This window comes from Hemiscyllium ocellatum, chromosome 12 (assembly GCF_020745735.1).
Source record: "Hemiscyllium ocellatum isolate sHemOce1 chromosome 12, sHemOce1.pat.X.cur, whole genome shotgun sequence".
Taxonomy (NCBI): Eukaryota; Metazoa; Chordata; class Chondrichthyes; order Orectolobiformes; family Hemiscylliidae; genus Hemiscyllium; species Hemiscyllium ocellatum.
The window spans coordinates 14,706,277-14,728,541 of record NC_083412.1 but is presented as its reverse complement, the minus strand read 5'-3'; positions in this window follow the sequence as shown (position 1 = coordinate 14,728,541).

The following is a 22,265-nucleotide window of genomic DNA, read 5'->3' as shown; positions in this document are numbered from 1 at the left end:
GAAGTGACCTTGGGGGTTTTACAAGCTCCTAGAATGAGCAGACAAGCTGGGGTTGGAGCTGTCTCCTTCCGTAAGGAAAGGAGAGATAATTACAGCAATTCAACACCTGGAACAGCAATAACTCAGCATTTCAATTTGCAGAACAAAAAGGAAAAGAGAGAGAAAGGGAGAATAGGGAGAAAACGAGAGAGGAGAGTGAGGAAAAGTAGAAAGAGAGGGAGTTTGAACTTCAGAACATAGAATATTACCGTGCAGTACAGGCCCTTCGACCCTCGATGTTGCACCGACCTGTGAAACCTATCTGAAGCCCATCTAACCGACATTATTCCAATGACCATTTAAATGCCCTTAAAGTTGCCAGGTCTACTACTGTTACAGACAGTGCATTCCATGCCCCTCCTCCTAAAGAAAATACCTCTGACATCTGTCTTATATCTCTGACCCTACAATTTAAAGCTGTATTCCCTCGTGCTGGAAATTGTCAATTCGACTGGAAATTCAGTTTAAAGGGACGGTGATGAACACTGAAGGGAAGCTTGATGAGGAGGAGAGTGAGGATGAGCAAACCCATGGTAGCCAAGAGACTGGTGAGAAACTGTTTAAATATATTCAAGCATGGCCTAAAGTTGATGAGGAGGATGTGGAAACTTATCCCATCTCAGTTGAAAAGGTGGCTAAAAGAATGCAGTGGTCACTGACAATGCGGGTTTTGTTGATCCAATCAAAACTTGTCGGTCGAGTTAGGGACGTATTTGCATGACTATCAGAGGAGGCATGAGAGGGGGTATCTGGGGGGGGGGTATGAGGAGGTATCAGAGGGGGTATCTGGAGGGGGTATGAGGAGGTATCAGAGGGGGTATCTGGGGGGGTATGAGGAGGTGAACAAAGCCAGTTTTAGTGCATTTGAGCATGTACCAGAAGCGCACAGAGAACACTTCAGGAATCTAAGAAGGGAACCTGGTCAAACCTACACTGAATTTGAAAGGATCAAACAAAGTAATTTTGATTGGTGCATTAAAAATGAAGCAAACATACAACGCTCAGAGAGAAATGGTTATTTTGTAGAAGTTCAAAAATTCACTTCTTGAGCGAGTGAGAACTCATGTGAAAGAGCAGAGAGTTAAAACAGTAAGGTTAGCTGCTGAAATGGCTGAGGGTTATGAGTTGGTCTGTGAATCAAAGTTTGGCTTCTAACATCGATATCCATCCGTGAGAGATAGAAATTGGGGAATAGAGAAATCCTGACGTGGAAAGGGAAAGGTAGATCTTGGTGAGGATCATAAGGATAACTTACCCACAGGGTAAAAAAGAAACACACGAAAGCGACAAAACAGCTCTGTTTTTTCTGACTGTAATAAATAGGTCGCATGAAATCTCAATGTTGGTGGGTTAGCAAAAGTACTAGGAAGCCAGATATAGGAAAACAGGATAAGCCAGTGAATTTTGTTGGAAAGATAACGAAAAGAACAGTGGAGGCTAGAAAGTTGCACTAGCATGCACAAGCAGGTCGGAGGTTGATTGAGGAGGAAGTGCCAGATCTTCTTCAACCATACACCTATGAAAGTAAAGTTTACTCACATAGGCCAGGAGCAGCAGGTAAAGAGGTTACAATAATAAGAGATAGTGGATCATCTCAGTCTGTGATGATGAAAGATGAGGAGATATGCAACTCTGAAGGACTATTACCAGAAAAGATACGAGTAACAGGAACTCACAGAGAGATAAGAAGCGCTCAGTTATGTGAAGTGAGGTTATTGTGTCCCGTGAAGAGCGGAGATGTTGTGGTTGGAGCACTGAACAAACTCTCAGCTCCAGCAATACAGTTTGCCCTTGCTAATGATATAGCTGTGCCACACGTAGGAGTGCTGCCTACTCTGGTTGAAAAGCCAGTGAAAATTCAGACAACTGAACGATTGCAGGACATGTCTCCTGGGATTTTACCTGACAATGTGATAACAAGGTCACAGAGTCACCAGTTGAAACAGGAGAGATCAAAGAGTAAAGATAAGAAAGTTGAAGTGGAATTAGTAGAGAACCTGTTAGATCACACGGTTGAGACAAGCCAGGAGCAGATAGATGACACAGCAGATATCTTTAGCTCAGATAGATTAACAGAGTTACAGCAGAAAGATGAAAATTTAAGGCAATTATATCAAAAGGTAGACACAGTAAACGAATGCCAATGTGTCCTTGAACGTTATTATCTTAAAAAAATTATGTCTTAATAGGAAATGGAGTCCATCACATATTCAGGCAGATGAGAAATGGGCAGAGGTTCATCAAGTTAGATTGCCAGTGATTTATAGAAAGGAGGTGTTGCGAGTGGTGCATGAGCTACCTCTAGTGGGTCATTGAGGAGTGAGAAAGGATCACACTGAAATACATGAACAGTTTTGCTCGCCTGGACTGCACTGGTTGAATTTTGCCAGACACGTCACATTTGTCAGGTAATTGGAAAACCCCAGGCTGCAATAAAAGCTGCCCCTTTAATACCTGTTCCTGCATTTAAGGAACCTTTTATGAGAATCATAATTGATTGTATAGGACCCCGACCAAAACCAAAATGTGGGAATCAGTATTTGTTATCAATACAAGATGTGTCCACGAGATTTCCAGAGGCTGTCCCATTACGCAATATCACAGGTAAAAGGATTGGAGAGGAGTTTTCCAATTCTTTCACGAGGTATGGAGTACCCAGAGAAAATCAGATGAAAGATCAAACTTCACAGAAAAATTATTCAAGGAGGTTATGTAGAGCTTAGGAATAAAACAATTCAAATCTACTGTGTACTATCCAGTATCGCAGGGAGAACGAAAAAGGTGGTATCAGACATTAAAGACCATGTTGAGGTCTTACAGTCAAAACTATCCAGATAGTTGGGATGAGGGAATTTATACTTCTTGCGATCAGAGATACACCAAATGACTCGACCAAATTCAATCCATCTTATAGAGTCCCTATTGCATGGCAACAGGCCCTTTGGCCCATCTTGTCCACACTGATACTCCGAAGAGTAACCCACCCAGACTCATTCCCCTACTCTGTATTTATCCCTGACAAATGCACATAACTTACACATCCCTGAACACCATGGGCAATTTAGCATGGGTAATTCACCGAACCTGGACATATTTGGATTGAGGGAGGAAGCCGGAGCACCCAGAGGAAACCCAGGCAGACACAGGGTCTGTCCACACAGTCAGTCGCCCGAGACAGCTCAGAAGAAAAAAACCACGTCCAGAGGATTCTGAATTGGGTATTCCCCAAATTAAATTAGACAATGAGGAAGTTGTCAAAAATTGGGATTAATGGTTAAGTCACCTTCCAGTGGAAAATCAAAATGACCTGAAAGTTATTGCTATCACATGGGGAGGTATGTGGGAAGAAGCTGGGAAGTACCTACCTAATTATGTATGTTGCAGATCGAGGAGATGCTGTTCCGATTAAACAAACTCCTGACAGGAATAACCCTCTAAAGTTGGTACAGGTTCAAAAGGAGATTGAACACATGCTCCAAGATGACTGAATCGAAATGAGTTACTGTGAGTAGAGCTAAACCACAGTCATGGTGCCAAAACCAAATAGTACCCAACGGTAAGGTGTGGACTATTGCAAAGTCACCGCAGTTACAACGTCTGATGCATATCCACTTCCGTGTTTGGAAGACTGTGCTGAAAGTGTGGGAGAAGCAATGTATATTTCTCAGTTAGATTGCTCAAAAGATACTGCCAGGTGCATTTGTCCGAAAGTGCAAAGACAATTTCAGATTTCGTAACGCAGAATAGATTGTATCAGTTTAAAGTAATGTCATTTGGAATGACAAATGTGCCAGTCATGTTTCAGAGACTAACCAATAATATCACTGCTGGATTACCCAACTGTGTCATATATATTGATGACCTGGTGATTCTTAGTCACATATGGAATGAAAATTTGCAACGATTTATCAGACTTGTTCAATCAACTTCGGAAGGCAGGCTTGGTGATAAACCTGGATCAAAGTAAATGGTCAAAGCCCAAGTCACCTTCCTGGGCCATGTTATTGGACAGGGACAAATGACCGCATGGGATACAACAACCAAGGTAATTGGGGAGAACCCATGCAATCAACAATAAACGCAGTACAACAATTCCTGGGATTGAGTGGATTTTACCAAATTTTAGCAGTATGGCTGCTCTACTCACAGAATTGCTCAAGAAAGGCAAAGCATTTCAGTCAACATTGAACTGTCAGAGGCATTTGACAGCCTGAAAACTGTGTTAGCTACGGTCGCAGTACTAGCTACACTGAATTATGCAAAGCCGTTCAAGGTGGCTATTGATGCAAGTGATGTGGGTGTTGGTGCTGTGCTCTTGTGGGAAGATACGTATGTGAGACAATCATACACACTAATCATAACCCACTGAAATTTGTGGAGGAGTCTGTTCAGATGGAGCTTGTTGCTTTATCTATTCAATTTGAAAATTGTGCACGTGGCAGGATGACAAAACATGATTGTGGATGCAGTGGTGAGGCTTGAATGAGAAATGGAAGCATTCGTGACAGGAGTAAAATAGACTGAAACAAAATGTACCAATGCATGTTTGTGTGATTGTTGTCATTGTAATGTATGTGTCTGTTATAAAGTACAAAGAGTTTACAATTAAGGGGTTTTAAATTGAAGCCAGCTTTGGTTTTGTGGGTTCATTTCATTTTAGGGTGAGGTACAATGATGCTGTTCGTTTACACAAGGTGATGTCAGACTTGGTTTTAGTTTTAAAAGATTGTAAAAACACAGTCTGAAAAGTCTGGGCTTAGATGGTTTTTTTGGGCCAGTTTGATTAACAAATAACAGATACTGTCTCAGGCAAAAGGCTTCCAGCTTTTATATCAAAACAATGAAAGCGGAGAGGCCAGTTCTCACAGCTCAGCTTACCTGTGGTTTGTTTTGGGTATTTTGACAATCTAGCTGTTCATTGGGAGATGTCAAGATGTTGTAAAGCTGCTGGATCCAACGGAGCAGGTCCATGCTGATCCTCCTCTCTCTCTCTCTCTGACATCTCTCCTGGATGACGCTGTGTTTAATTTACCTATGGTCTCCAGGGGTGTTTAAAGGGTTTTGTTGCATGTACTTGAAACAGCATCATTAAGGTGGGATAATATGTTGGGCTTTCAGATAGGTTAAGTTATTTGGTATGCAGTTGTCTTTTGTTTATGATTCATTCATTAATCTTGGAAATAAATGTGTTTTGCTTAAAAATATGTGGTTTGACCAACTGCATACCTCCTGGAATATCCATGTTACAATTGCTTTAAATAACGAGCATAGTTAGGATCTTGACTATTTTAAGAATAATAGGATAGTTATGATAGGGGATTTCAACTTTCCAAACATAGACTGGGACTGCCATAGTGCTAAAGGTTTAGATGGAGAGGAATGTCTCAAGTGCGTACAAGGCAATATTCTGATTCAGTATGTGGATGTACCAACTAGAGAAAGTGCAAAACCTGACTTACTCTTGGGAAATAAAGCTGGGCAGGTGAGTGAAATGGCAGTGGGGGAGCACTTTGGGGCCAGCGACCATAATGCTATTCGTTTTAAAATAGTGATGGAAAAGGATAGACCAGATCTAAAAGTTGAATTGGAGAAAGGCCAATGTTGACGGTATTAGGCAAGAACTTTCAAAAGCTGATGGGAGGCAGAAGTTCACAGGTAAAGTGATGGCTGGAAAATGGGAAGCTTTCAGAAATGAGATAACAAGACTCCAGACAAAGTATATTCCTGTCAGGGTGAAAGGGGAAACTGGTAGGTATAGGGAATGCTAGATGACTAAAGAAATTGAGGGTTTGGTTAAGAAAAAGAAGGAAGCATATGTTAGGTTCAAACAGGATAGATCGAATGATTCCTTAGAAGAGAATAAAGAAAGTAGGAGTACATTTAAGAGGGAAATCAGGAAGGCAAAACAGGGACATGAGATAGCTTTGGTAAATAGAATTAAGGAGAATCCAAAGAGGTTTTACATATACATAAAAGACAAAAGGGTAACTAGGGAGAGAATAGAACCCCTCAAAGATCAGCAAGGCGGCCTTTGTGTGGAGCCACAGAAAATAGGGGCGATACTAAATGAATATTTTGCATCAGTATTTACTGTGGAAAAGGATATGGAAGAGATAGACTGTAGGTAAATAAATGGTGACATCTTGCAAAATGTCCAGATTACAGAGGAGGAAGTGCTGGATGTTTTGAAACGGTTAAAGGTGGATAAATCCCCAGGACCTGATGAGGTGTACCCGAGAATTCTGTGGGAAGCTAGAGAAGTTGGGCCTCATGCTGAGATATTTGTATCACTGATAGTCACAGGTGAGGTGCTGGAAGACTGGAGGTCGGCAAACGCGGTGTCACTGTTTAAGAAGGGCGGTAAAGACAAGCCAGGGAACTATAGAACAGTGAGCCTGACCTCGGTGGTGGGCAAGTTGTTGGAGGGAATCCTGAGGGGCAGGATGTACACGCTTTTGGAAAGTCAAGGACTGATTAGGGATAGTCAACATGGCTTTGTGCGTGGGAAATCATGTCTCACAAACTTGACTGAGTTTTTTGAAGAGGTAACAAAGAAGATTGATGAAGGCAGAGCAGTAGACATGATCTATATGGACTTCAGCAAGGTGTTCAACAAAGGTCCCCATGGGAGACTGATTAGCAAGGTTAGATCTCATGGAATACAGGGAGAACGCGCCATTTGGAAACAGAACTGGCTCAAAGGTAGAAGACAGAGGGTGGTGGTGGAGGATAGTTTTTTCAGACTGGAGGCCTGTGACCAGTGGAGTACCACAAGGATCGGTGCTGGGCCCTTTACGTTTTGTCATTTGCATAAATGATTTGGATGCGAGCATAAGAGGTGCAGTTAGTAAGTTTGCAGATGACACCAAAATTGGAGGTGTAGTGGACAGTGAAGAGGGTTACCTCAGATTACAACAGGATCTGGACGTGGCAGATGGAGTTTAATTCACATAAATGTGAGGTGCTGCATTTTGGGAAAGCAAATCTTAGCCGGATTTATGCACATAATGGTAAGATCCTAGGGAGTGTTGCGGAACAAAGAGACCTTGGAGTGCAGGTTCATAGCTCCTTGAAAGTGGAGTCGCAGATAGATAGGATAGTGAAGAAGGCATTTGGTATGCTTTCCTTTATTGGTCAGAGTATTGAGTACAGGATTTGGGAGGTCATGTTGCGGCTGTACAGGACATTGGTTACGCCACTGTTGGAATATTGCGTGCAGTTCTGGTCTCCTTACTATCAGAAAGATATTGTGAAACTTGAAAGGGTTCAGAAAAGATTTACAAGGATGTTGCCAGGGTTGGAGTATCTGAGCTACAGGGAGAGGCTGAACAGGTTGGGGCTGTTTTCCCTGGAGCATCGGAGGCTGAGGGGTGACCTTATAGAGGTTTACAAAATTATGAGGGGCAGGAATAGGATAAATAGACAAAGTCTTTTCCTTGGGGTCGGGACGTCCAGAATTAAAGGGCATAGGTTTAGGGTGCGAGGGGAAAGATATAAAAGAGACCTAAGGGGCAACTTTTTCGCACAGAGGGGGTACGTGTATGGAATGAGCTGCCAGAGGAAGTGGTGAAGTCTGGTATGAATGCAAAATTTAAGAGGAATTTGGAAGGGTACATCAATAGGAAGGGTTTGGAGGAATATGGGCTGGGCGTGTACAGTTGGTACTAGATTGATTTGGGATATCTGGTTGGCATGGATGGATTGGACGGAAGGTTGTGTTTCCATACTGTGCATCTATATGACTTTCTTGAAATGTTTTGAGGGTGTCAGACCTGGTTATAACACTCAGCAATCTGCCATGAGCAGATACATTGTCCATGACAGTTTCAGGAACAGCGATCACCAAAAATTCCTTCAGGAGATAAAGTCTCACTTTCACATTGAGAATAACCTCCAATGTATTGAATGGTTCTACCACAATATTAAATGAGACAGACTTCAAACAGATCTAACAACTCATGAGTTGCCATCCATGGTGTGATGTGGACTATTAACAGAAGTACAATCAGTGACCTCATGGTCCAGCTCATCGTCAACTCAACCATGACCACCCAGCCAGTGGATCACCCCTGGGTCAATGGCGAGTGCAGGGGAGCATGTCAGGAGTAACACCAGGCACAGCTGAAGATGAGATATCAACCTGGTGAAGCCACCAAACTGAACTCCTTGCGTGCCAATCAGCATAAACAGCAAGTGACAGACAGAGCTAAGGGAACCCATAATGAATGGATCAGATCGAAGCTCTGCAGTCCTGCCACATCCAATCATGAATGGTGCTGGGCAATTAAACAACTCACTGGAGGAGGAGGCTCTACAAATATTCCGATCCTGAATGTGGAAGATTCCAGCAAACCAGTGCAAAAATATAAGGATGGACCTTTTGCAGTAAACTTTAGCCAGAAGTACTGAGTGGATGATCCAACTCACCCTCCTCCAATGTTGCCCAGTATTACAGGTACCAGTCTTAAGGAAATTCAAATCACTGCACATGACATCACAAAATGGCTGGATACCCTAGATGCTGCAAAGGCTATAGGCACTGACAAGATTCAGCAATAATACTGAAGTCATGTGCTCCAGAACTTGTTGTTCCCCAAGCCAAGCTGTTCCAGTACAGTTACAACATCAGCATTTACTCAATCATGTGTAAAATTGCCCAGATACATCCTGTTTATACTTAGCATTTCATATTCAACCCGGCCAACTACCGTGCCCTTCCTTCTACTCTCGATCACAAGTAAAGTGATGGAAGGTGACATCAGCCATGCTATTGAGCAGCTCCCATTCAGCAATAACCTGCTAAGTGACGCCCAGTTTGGGTTCACCAGGTCCACCCAGCTCCTGAATTCATTACAGCTTAGGTTCAAATATGGACAAAATGGCTGAATTCCAGAGGGGAGGGGAAAATATAGCTTAACATCAAAACCAATTGGACTGAGTGTTGTATCAAGGAGTCTGAGCAAAACTGGAATAAATAGAGGACAAGATCCCCAGTGGTTGGAGTCAGGCCAGACACAGAGGAAGATGGTTGTGATTATTGGAGGTTAGTCGTCTTAGCTCCAGAACATCTCTGCAGGTGTTCCTCAGGGTAATTTCCTTGACCAATCATCTCCAGCTGCTTCATGATCATGTCCTGATGAGCAGCTCACAACTCCTTAGATATTGAAGCAGTTCGTGTTCAAATACAACAAGATCTGGATCATGTCCAGGCTTGGACTGACAAGTGGCAAGTTATATTCACAGCACACACATGCCAGTCTATGACAATCATCAATGAGAGACAATCTAATAAATGGCCCTTGAATTTAAATCGTGTGAACATCACTGAATCCTCAAATTTCAACATCCTGGGGGTTATATTCACTAGAAACTCCACTGGCTTTGCCATTTCAACACAGTGGTGACAAGAGCAGGTCAGAGGCAGGGTACACAGCGACGAGGAAATCACCTCTTCACTTCCCAAAGCCTGTCTGCCAACTACAAGGCAGAAGTCAGGAGTGTGTTAGAATACTCACCACTTGCCTGAATAAGCGAAGTTCCAACAACACTCAGGAAGCTGACACCATCCAGGACAAAGCAGTCTGCTTGATTAGCACTACATCCATCAGCAGCCATTCCCTCGACCTTCGATGCTCAGTTTTAGTGGTGTGTAGTATGTGCTGTAGAAAATCACCAAAGAACATCAGACAGCAACTTTTTTAGCGTCACTCCTACCTTGGATCCTGCTAATTGGTTTTCTAGAACAATCTGTATTCGTGAAACTGGGTCTCTGCCCATCACTTCCGTTTTCACTTTCAGTCTTTATTTGACTCTCCAACCTGACCTTACACATGGCAACTATAGGTTTCTCTCCATCTATTCCATAAATTACCACCCTTTCAAGTAACTGTTCAGAAAGAGGGAAAATACTTTTATTTCTTTGTATTAGAGACTGGCCAGATGATGTATCTATTAAAATTGTAGCCTCATTCCTGTCTCCCACTGTTCTTCCTGAGTAAACTTTGCCCACAGAGGTGAAGACTTTATTGAGATCAGGTATAAACTCAACACATGGTCCCTGCCTATCCTGTGCACTCTCCTGCAGCTCATTGACCTCTCTTGTGGTTTCCTTTACTACTTCCTCGAATCCCACTAGCTAAGCTTCTTTTACCACATACTTTCCCACAGTGCCATTCTTCAACAACTAACACTGGGAGTTTTCGTGTCCCACCTTACCACAGGCCATTCACCTTCTTTTCACCTCAATGAGCTTCCTTTTTCAACTGTGGTAAGCTATTTCCAGAGTGATCTAAGTTTTATTTTCATCCACGTCTTGAAATTTCTGTTCATCCACATAAGTTTTTAAACTCCTCCCACGGAATAATCTCTCTCAGATCTTCATATGTCTTGTCTGTTTTGAAGGCCTGCATCCATCTATCAAAATTGCTCTGTTTTTTTATTGAACTCAACGGAAAATTCACCTGGTTTCTTCTTTATGTTTCTGAACCATTGTCTGTACGCGTCTGGTACTAATTCATAGGCAATCAAATTAGACTGTTTGACATCAGCCTCATCTCTTGACCTCTAATCTGACAGCGCTGCAAACACCTCACTAGCTCTGCCTCCCAGCTTCGTCTGAACTAGCATTACCCACAAGTCCTCTGGCCACTCCAGCTGTCTAGCCAGCTTTTCAAATGAAATACAACATGGCTTTAACATCTTACTCATCGACATGTGGCAGATTTTTAACATATTTGTATACATCCCTACATTCTCCTTCATCTCCATCCTGTTACCTTGACATTCCTGACTAATTCGCAACTTCAGAAGCTCAAACTCTTCCTCTTTTTCTCTTTCTCCACACTCTCTCTTTCTTTTTCCTCCGTTAAGAATCTTTTCTCCGTTTCTTCCTCCTCTCACTCAAACTGTTTTATCTACAATTGAATTTTCACCATTCAAAAGATTCTAATAGCCTTTGTAGGACATTTAAAAGGTGTGTTATTTCAGTCATAAACTCATCTTTTTTTGTTCAGAGACTCAGGCAACCCCACCTCCACTGTGTCTGCCAATTACAGTAGCTTTGTCTTGCTCACCTTTTCCACAACCCCCAAAGTCATGTCTTCCAGCTCTGCAAAACATGTAATTACTGAAAGTGCCGTTTCTCGCACTTTTAATTGAACCACCTGCAAGTAACCGAAAATAAACAGATTTTCTCAATTGCTTTATTTAAAGATCCGCGACACTAATCCTCAGGTGTGTTTAAATCTCTCCAAATCCATTCAGATCTGTTCAGATCCCAGATATGATCTGTGCAAATCCACCTAAATCCATCCAAAGCTGTCCAAATCCTGGACTTGAGCCCCCAGTCTGTTCTGATGCAGAGGTCGAACCCTTCTGCTGATTAGGACAGAAACACCCAGAGAAGCTCATCTCACCGCATAATCTGTTCAAAATGTGAGGGAGTGAAAGAAAACTCTTGATTTCCACTGTGGAAAGAAAAAATAACAATTTATTTTCCCAACTCTAACAGTGAACATGAAACAAGAGCTATTAACAAACCCGATACCGCTTTCTCTAAACTGATGACTAATTGACCCCAACCCGATTAAAATGCTGCTCCAATAACACAATTACAAAACATTAAATTAATTTAATCTTTCAAAGTCCATACAGGTGCAGATGCTGTCTTCCTTCTGCTGCCCCACACCCGCGCCATCTTGTAAGATTTTCTTTTTGACTGCGAGCATCTTTATATAAATTCCTTGGTACCCTAACCTCGGGAACTTTCTGAGATTTCTTTCAGAGTTGTTCAGTGCTGTTGGCTCTCTTTTGCTGGCAGTTGCTCTTTCAACCTGATTTTCAAAACACACTTGTTTTGATTCCCCTGATTCCATATGAATTACCTATCGTCGGTTTGGTTTCAGGCTGTCAGTATCGTCAGATATTAAAATCGATTGGGTTTGAAGGGCTGAGTGTTTGGTCTAAATCAATTGGTCACACTTGAATTGTTGTCAAAACAGCAACCAAAATTCAGGTATCCATTTAAAAGCCAATTGTTCCATGTGTCTCTTTTGGAACAGCCTGTCTCCTGGTTGCTCTGTATAATGGCAGCATTTGTGGTACCTTTAGCTCAGAAGAGCAGTTTTGCTCTTAAAAAGGACCATATGTTATTTCCACTCACTATTATTCGAATCAGCATTGTAACAGATGATGACGCACACACTCACACAAACACACACACACTTGCACATATGTAGTGACCAAAAGGCACACAGATATGCACACACACAGACCGCTATGCACAAATGCAGGCACACAGATATCTGTATATACAGAGATCGTAATATACACTCTGACATGCATAGACAGACATACACAGACACAGACACACGCACATATAGATTTGAGAAGTTAATTGGTCTACCTTTCTGCTGCTTTGTATGTTTTTATGATTAGATTCCCTACAGCATGGAAATAGGCCCTTCAGCCCAATCAACTCTCCGAAGAGTAACGCACCCAGACCCATTTCCCTCTGACTAATACACCTAACACCCTGGGCAATTTAGCATGGCCAATTCACCTGACCTGCACATCGTTGGACTGTGGAAGGAAATGGCAGCAACCAGCGGAAACCCACGCAGAGATGGGGTAAATGTGCAAACTCCACACAGAGAATCACCCAAGGCTAGCATTGAACTTGGGACCCTGGTGCTGTGAGGCAGCAGTGCTTACCACTGAACCAAGGATTGTCACGTTGACTCAGATAGCAGGATAATTTAATTGGCAGTTCTTTGTAGATGAATAAATCACGTACATGTACTACACCTGTTTCATTTCAAACAGAATAGACCACAACCATTTGTTAAGGGCAATGCCCTAATTAGTCAGAGTCAACCTACTTGGTTCAAAATTTAAACAAAGCCTGGAGGTCAACTATCAATCATCAGTAATAAACAGTATAAAGGTTCCCATTGAATTGTATTCTTGCAGATTGCCCAGATGAGTGTCAGAGAACAAAACTCTAACAGACATCTTTTTTTCCAGTAAAACACATGTTCTGTAATACTAAATAATGCACAATTAAAAAAAACAAATACTTTCTCTTATTTGTATCAGGTGTCATTTGTGGGAAATGAAGTTTAGAATATATGAACTGAATATCTCTGATTGGTTTCTATCAGTTTTATCAAGAATGTTCACACAGACATTCATTTACATGACGTGGGCATCATCGGAAAAGATGGTATTTGCTGCTGATGCCGAATTGCCTCTGAGAAGGAAGGAGCAACTTCAAATGCGGTCACATCAGTGACTGTCATCCCTGTCTTCTAAATATTACACAGAGTGAGCAGTTCAAATGCTCCTTGTTGTGAGCATATTAAACAATATTTGCTGCAATTATTTCAGTGACATTTGCTGTAGATATTCTCTAACGTAGCTTTGCTTTTCATTATGTACTGTAATCACTTAAAGTTACATCCATGGTGACAGTTTAAAATGTATTTGATGGAATCTTGGTTTCTAACTGTACTGCAGGAACTTTACACAGGGACATCTGCTATAGAGTGTAGGACGTCATGTTGAGGTTGTACAGGATGTTGGTGAGGCCTCTTCTAGAGTACTGTGTCCAGTTCATGTCACTTATTTATAAGAAGGATATTATTCAGCTGGAAATGGATCAGAAAAGATTTACCAAGGTTTGCCGGGCTTGGAAGGTTTTAAGATATAAAAATCAAGAGGAAAGACTTGGATTTATTTCACTGGAGTGGGGTAGATTGAGAGGTGACCTTACTGAGGTTTGTAAAATCAGTAAGGACATGGATAAGGTGAATGATGATGAGGGAATTCAAAAGCAAGGGTTATATATTTCAGGTGAGAGAGAAAAGATTGAGAAAGCGCATATGGGGAGTTTTTTCTTACCCAGAGAGTGGTTCAAGTTTGGAACGCACTGTCAGAGACAGTGATGGATGCAGGTACAGTTACAGCATTCCAAAGACGTTTGGATGAAGCTTGACCAGGAAAGGTTTGGACAGATGTGGGGAAAGTGCAGGCAGATGGGAATAGTTTAGTTTGGGAACATTGTTGGCACAGACTAGTTGTACTGAGGGTCTATTTCCATGCTGTACGACACTGATTGAACACAAGGAGTGATGCACAATGTCGAATGCGGCCAATGTGTGTCCTTTACCCAGGGACAACATTGTGTTTGTCTCACTGATTCAGGAATGACTGATAGATTGCACTGTGTCTGTTTCAGAGATCATGGGGAGTGTTGACTGAACCTATTATCTGTATCTCACAGATACCAGGGAGAGCAGACTGATCTCACTGTGTATTTATCCCTGACCTTAGGAGCCCGGATTGTTGGTTCGTGTGGGAGAATATTTGAGTAGTTTCAAAACAAAATGTTTGCAGCTGAATGTATATTGCATAAGTTAAAATTGAGTTCGTGTGTGTGTGTGTGTGTTTATTGAGTGTGGGAGAGGAAGCAATGAGGGAGTGAAAATTGAGTGGAAAACCAACAGACAGAAGGTTCTAGAAAGAGGAGGGGCTGATCACTAAAATGGCAAACACCCTGGAATTTGAATGAACTGATTGGAGGGAACAGAGGGCTGGTGGGCGTGAGTATAAAATAGTGGGAATGGGAGCCTGGGGCAGGCAGTTCGGGCAACTTCAGGCCAGTCCGGGCAGTTAGAACCAGGAGAGAGTGACTGCTTGTGTTACATGTGAAGTTTGAATAAAATGCAAAACTTACCATTCCCGGTGGCCTTGTTTGTGCTTCCAACCCAATAATTCTCATGCAAAATTGTTTTCAATCCCAGAATGCATCAATCCAACTCATCATTTCACACATATCACTAATTGAGCAAATAGGTATGTTACCATGTTCTTCAGCTGTTCTCTGAACTTATTTTGGTCGCAGCATATTTATATGTGTTTGTGCCGCAACTCAGGAGCTGGAGAATGAATCCTATTTCTCATAAACCGTAGTGCAAAACGACAGCCTTATAACCCAAGCAATACATCCGTCTCCATCTCGAATACACCAGAAACATTGACCATAACAGGATGAAATTCCCTGAGATAACATGTATTAAAATGATGGATTCCTTTCGGCTCTCTAAGTGTCGGTCCCTGGAGTGCTGTCCCCTGCTATCACATTGGAGTCTCCTGCGGGCTCTGTTGGCCACTAAAATATACCTCCCATTGAGCAGCAGAATTAGAACAAATGGTAGTGTTGGCGTCAGAATATAGTGGTGGTGATAAAAAGTAAGGAGGGTACCTGAAACCTGCAGGATGTTATCAATGCACTGGGAAGTGGGCAGAACATTGACCAGTGCTCGGCAACGCACTTTAATAATTACGTGGAAAATTTGCAATGGGTATCAGGACATTTTAACTAGTGCGGGTTCCAGCATTAAGGGATTGCAGATACATAGATAAACTGGAGAAATTGGTGTTCTCATGTGAGAAACCTACAGAATGCTTGGAAGGATAGACAGGATAGGTACAGGAGGATATCAGTAAGGGAGAGCAGAAATAAGCATAGTTTAAGAATAACAAATTTGCCATTTCAGATTGAGATGATGAGAAGGTGTTTTGCTCAATACCATTCGAAATCTCTTTCCCATGGGCTGTGGAAGCTCAGCCTATCAGTCTATCTAAAGCAGTGGCTGATACATTTTTGAGCATCAATCACTAAAGAGTTAGGAGGATATTGAAGTGTCCAATCAGTCAGGATCGAATTAAATGGCGGAGGAGACTTGATGGGCTAAATGGCATCCTCCAGTTCCTCCGTTCCCGAATCCTGTAAAGGCAATAATCAGAGCACACAGATTTAATATGATCGGCATAAAGAAGCAGAGGGTGACTGCTCCACACAATGAGTGTTTAGGATTTGGAATACAAAGTGAGTGACACATATCAATTCAATTGTGGATTAAAAATATGGAACTGGAGAAATACGTGAGGCAAGAAAAGTTAAAGGATATGGAGAAATTTAGAGTTTGAGGGAGAGAATAGTAGACCCAAGACTGGTGTTTTCCTTCTCAAAATGGCTGCTCTAACAATGGCCACTCGGCTGGAGCTTGCCTCCTTTTTGTTCACTCCTGGTGGCTGAGCTGATTCCTCCCAGAATCCTCCTCAATCACTTCTTAGCTGCCCCTTTTTTTCACTTGGGAATAACTTAGATAACTCGGTAAGTCCAGTCATTTTTGCAGCAGAATAGTGTCTCTAAAAAGTGGAAGCGTAGCTGCCAGGGTGACAGTGACCTGTGATTTCCCATTTGCCTGGATACGGTAGCTATGGGTTACCTCCCACCTGGGGTGATGGAGCTCTGTGCAGTGATAGGAATGGCTGGCTCCAGTCCCTGTAAAGACAGATTTGCAGCCGGACAGAGGCTGAAAGACAGAGCTGAATGTAAAGGGTGAACACATAGATGTGGAAAACTATTTGCAATAAAATGTCACGCGTGCCAGCAGGCCATTTTCTTTCTCGCTCTACCACCAGGTCTATGTGCATTCCCAGTGTCTGCTGCTGGGCTGGAGGAAGCCTGCCCTACTCTGGATTTCATTGCTTTTGGAGGGTCTGATTGCATGATCCTGGGGGTGGGTGCATGTGCCAGGCCCTCACACACTGAGTAACAGAGGCAGGTGCACCTCCCTTGGTCTGACCACCCAGAGAACAGGAAGAGAGTATTGAGAGAGTTGCGAGGGGTGGGGGTGGGGGATGGGAGGGAAGGGAGAGAGAGTGTTAAATGGAGAATAGAGAGAGTGATAGAGGTAGAAAAAATAAGATGTCGGATAGGGAGAGCCAAATTGTAAGAAAATAATTTTCAGAATGGAAATGGATGGGGAGAGAACTGAGAGGTGCTGTGTCTCTGTGACTCTCCTTACAGGACAATAGGGAATGGACCAGGGGTGGGAATAATTGGACAGGTCAGGCATTGAAGGAATTTGAAATCAAATTGAAAGTATTAAAATGGGAATTTGTTCCATCAGGAAAATTTATTTTGATCAATTAGCACAAAGAAATGGTTAACCAAACTTGATGGGAGTTCAGACCGGGCAGCAGAACTTTGAATGAGTTCTGGTTTATTGAGGTTTGACACTGTGGGACTGAAGATGATATCAGTGAAATACTTGAGTCTGAATTAATCAAACCCACAGGCGGTGTAGTGTGCAGCATACCGGGTGAAGCAGGCAGGAGACGCTGATATTACAGATTCTGATCTGTCATCTCTCTCCTGTTTTGAGGAATGTTGCATCTGACGCCCATTTATCAATAGAAGGAGGAATCCATCCAGAGACTCACTTCGGGCCCGCAGAGATTGACATTAATTACAGTCACTGAACGAACTGTTTCATTGAATTTGTGCCTTTGTCCCAGAGTACAGTAAAACCTTTTTCCTGATCTGAATAGAATGTGTGAGGGTTGCTGAGTAAAGGAACAATGAAAATATGTGAGTGGGCCAAGGGGACTGGATGTTTGTAACAGCTCCTCTGATGATTCTAGATAAAATATAGGTTTGTTCCTTTGAAGAAGGGTTCAACAAGTGACAGCTATTATGGGTTTAATGGAGTTCTTCGATAAAGGAAAGTACTTTGGAAATGTTGAGTTCAGCGTGTTTCATGTTCCAAAAGGATCATGACTGCCAAAAGGTGAAGTATTATTTAATTGTCTGATTAGGAAAATTCATAAATGTGAATTGAAGGACTATGACATTCTGAGTATAACACAGACTGAGGGACATAACTCAGAGAGAGATGCTGAGCAGGTAATGATTAGCTGCAGGAAGAGGGCTCTTGTGGTGCAGTGATAGTGTCCCAGGCAAGAGATCTTGGGCTGAAATCCCACCTGTTACAGAGATGTGTAATAACACCTCAGGGACAGGTTGGTTAGGTGGTAGATAGACTGCTAGAAAATATACTGTTCCTCCCTCGTGACCAATATTAGAATCAGGTATGTTTATAATACATATATAAATGACATAGGCCAATCTGTTATTTATAAAGGACATGATTTCAAGATTTGGAGATAACAAGTGAGGCAGAAAGATAGTGAAGAGTGAGGAAGACAGGATCAGACTACAGAAGATCATTAATGCAATTGTTTTTGATACTGCAAACGCAGAATGCTGCAGATCTGGCAGCATTCCGTGGATAGAGAAACAGAGTTAATGCTTCATTTCAGAGCTGAAAGGGGTGGCATATTGGCTTATTTTATACTTTTCACAGAGGAGGACGTCAGGTGAAATAGTGTCGAGGTCCAGTGTAGAATATAAAGAAATTGTTAATGGGGTTGAAAGAGTAAAAGAAGCAATGTAAATAAGAAAACTGTGTGTCTGAAGGAGATTGTAAGAATCAGAGACATCATACAGTCAAGATCTGAAGCGGGGGAGATCGATATTGTGTCCTTGAGGCTGGAAGGTTCCTCTGTGGTAAGCTTTTTCCCACTTTCCCAGTAACTGCTCCATCAGTCTCGTTCATTGCACACCACTTCCAACCAGTTGCCATGACACTGTCTGTCTGTCTCTCTTTCTGTCTCTCTGTCTTTCTTTCTCTCTGTCTCTCCCTCTCTCTGTGCATTTTATGTTCTGCCAGCATTTCCACCACCCCCACAGTGATGTGGACATTTCCCACACAATCCACCTCCCCCCCTGTGAGGACGAGAGTAATGAGGTGTAAAAGGCACCCTACCAGCTCAGACCCTGAGACATTGGTGGGAAGATTAGCCTTAGAGAGTGTGGCAGCACAAGCTGGTGAGCACCTCACTTCCACAGCTCGCAGCTGACTGAGGAAGAAATGCCCCAGGCCACTGGCACTCGGAGAGACCGGCAGAGACCAGGCAACTGCTCAAGCAGGAGAAAACCCCGCGGTGTCTGCAATCAGGAACCACATCTGAATTTACAGGGAGGAGTGGCAGACGGGGTAATGGGACACAATGGGCTCAACTCTTCACAATTTACCTCAATGCTTTAGATGGTTCGATCGAAGGCATGGAGCTAAATTTACTGATGACGCAAAGCTAGCTGGGAAAGTGCGTTTTGAAGAAGGGATAAGGAGCCTACGAGCGGCATGGATTGGTTTAGTGAGCGGGCAAAGATGCGGCAAATGGAGGACAGTGTGGGCAACTGGGAAACACTCCATTGTGGCAGAAAGTGGTAAAAATAAACACCTTATCTGAATGGTCAGAGATTGTACATCTCTGAGGTGCAGAGGGATCTGGGGATCCTGGTACATGAATCAGTGAATGTTAATATGCAGGTACAGCAAGTAATCAGGGAAAAAAAACTAATACAATATTCTGTTTCATCATGAGGGGAATTGAATGCAGGAATTGAACGCAAGATGTGCCCATATGAGCCCTTCAAAAGGACAAGTTCTGTGGTTGATTTGATGTTAAATGGACAAGGATTAAAGCATGCTGGGAAATGGAAATCACTTGACCAAAGTGACTGTGCTAATCCACATGCTGCAGGATCCAGGCAGGCTGCAGCTATCAAGACACAGTTTGTAAATGACCTGGTAGCTGCAGAATCTACAATACACAGTCGTAGTTTGGGTTGAATGGTGTCGATGCAATGTCATCCTCAGGGTGATCGGAAACATCAAGGTGTGTTTCAGACACAGGAGAGGGGTTGCCTCACACCCTTATTTGGAGGAATGAAGGCCGAAGGATGACCCTACCGTCGACATGACAACGCCTGACTGGGTCGGATTCATTAGGGTGATCAAGCCTGATTGATCCATTGGTTAATGCTGAAGACCCTCCGAAAAGGACACAAAGACTTTCGAATGTAAGAATGTAACACTATGCTCAGGACGGTAACTTGAGACCAATCACTGAGAAAGAAAGATACCCCTGAAATAATCGATAGAAGACCAGGTGACATCACGGTGTGGAACACGGCCTAGTTCTAGTGTGGGGGTATATGATCATCCAGAGTTAGGTTTAAAGCACAAGATATCATTTGTTGTGTAAATGGTTAATTTATACTGTATTTTGTTATGTTGGTATTAATTGGGTCAAATAAATGAATATTATTGATGATGATTATTAAGATTCATCTTAGTAATTTTGCTGGATATGAGAGTTAAAACACACTGTGTGGCAGAGGCAGCAAATTTGCCCCCAAGATGGGACTTTCATAAGAAGTGACTGTTGCTTTGAGGTCGAAGCCCGTGGAACCTAATATTCCTTGAGATTTTGCCTGAGACGCTTGTTAAGAGGACAGCTGTCTCATGTGAAGGCCAGGAATTGAAGTAAATGGAAGACAACAGAATTGTCTCAACTGAACAGTCCTTTCAAATATTAAACCAAAACACGTTTACTCCTAATCCAGCAAACCACTGTTTCCTCTGTTTGTGTGTGTGTGTTTGTGTGTGTGTGTGTGTGTGGGGGGGGGGGCGTTCACGTGTGTGTGTCTGTGCTTCTGTGTGTGTATCTGCATGTGTGTGTGTGTGTGTGTCTGTGTGTCTCTGTGTATCTCTGTGTTGGGGGGCACGTGTGTGTGTGTGTCTTATCTGTGTGTCTGTGTGCGTGTGTGTGTGTATGTGTGTGTGTGTGTGTGTGTGTGTGTGTGAGAGAGAGAGAGAGAGTTATTACTGTAGAACATTGGAAATCAGTAGACATCCGGGTGTGTTAAGACTGGAACAGAGAGAAAGCAGTACCCTCAGTCTGATCCTTGATAGAGACTCCTTAGGTCACTGCTGAAAATACAGTGAGGTCTGTCTACTCTCCCTGATGTCTCTGAGACACACAGAGTAGGTTTATCAACACTCCCCATGATCCTTGAAACAGACACAATGAAATCGATCGTTGCTTCCTGGATCAGTGAAACAAACGTAATGATTCTCTTTGTTGTGGTACACAAATTAGCCCTTATCGACACTGTGCATCACTCATCATGTTGAGGACAACTCTGCAGCAGATGTCTCCGCATATAGTTGCTAAAGCACTTAAAAAAGGCTTCCATCAGATATCTTTTAAAGTGCCTACAAAGATGTAACTTTTACTGATTGCCGTGCATAAACCAAGCAAAACTATTATATAAACTGACTATAGCAAATATTGTTTATCATGCTCACAAAAAAAACAGTTAAGTTGCTCAGTCTGTGTAATATTTAAAATAAAGGGATGACAGTCACTGATGTGACCCCATTTGAATTTGCTCCTTCCTTCTCAGAGGCAATTCAGCATCAGTAGCAAATACCATCTTTACCGATGATGCCCTCATCATGTGCATGAATGTGTGTGTAAAAATCCCTAATGTATTCACATTGATAAAAATGCTGATGTAAGCATCTTTGTGATAATCAGTCTACATGTTTTAAACATCATGTAGTACAAATAATACTTGATATATATATAAAGTCAGAAGCCACACGACACGCGGTTATAGTCCAACAGGTATACCTGAAATCACACAAGCTTTCAGAGCGCTGCTCCTTCATCAGGTACCGAGAGAGAGCAGGAAAAAGACACAGAGTTTATTGGCTGAGAGATCAAGGGCAGAGAGAACAAAAGATCATACAACTGGTGTTATTGTGGTATCAGGTAATATATCTCCGCAGGTGACCAAGGGTGTGGGACAGTGTGTAAAGTGCTTATGAGATTCGGTTCAGCTCAGTTGGCTGGATTGTTGGTTTGTAGAATGGTGTAATACCAACAGCATCAGTTCAATTCCTACCACCGGTCTGAGGCTACTGTGAAGGACTCTCCTTCTGCACCTCTTCCCTTGCCTAAGGTCTGGTGGCCCTGAGGTTAAATTACCACCAGTCACTTCTCCCTAATGTTAGAGCTGCCCCTGTTGGTGTAGTCAGATGATGGTGACACAACAATGTATTTATAAAGTCAATGTCAGGACAATCAGGAACAGTGATAGGATTATAAAAACGGTGACACATCAGGTCAGACATTGAATTGTAGGAGCGAGGTCCTGTCTCAGAGTTTGAGCCTGAATTAGACTGGTTTTATTCCAAAAGATGGAATTTATAGGACACCATATTGGCTGACTGTGACTACAAATTGTGTTCTTTTTGATAAAAAGAAGTAAAATGTATCAGCAAAAAACAAATATGTTGAATGAAGTGATTCACCCTGTAGATTCGTGAGTGTGTGCGTGTGTGTGTGTGTGTATTTGTGTGTGTGTGTGTGTGGATATATGAGAGAGGGTCTGCGTATGTATTTCTGTGTGAGAGTGTTTGTGAGAGAATGTATGTGTGAGTCTCTCATTGTGTGTATTT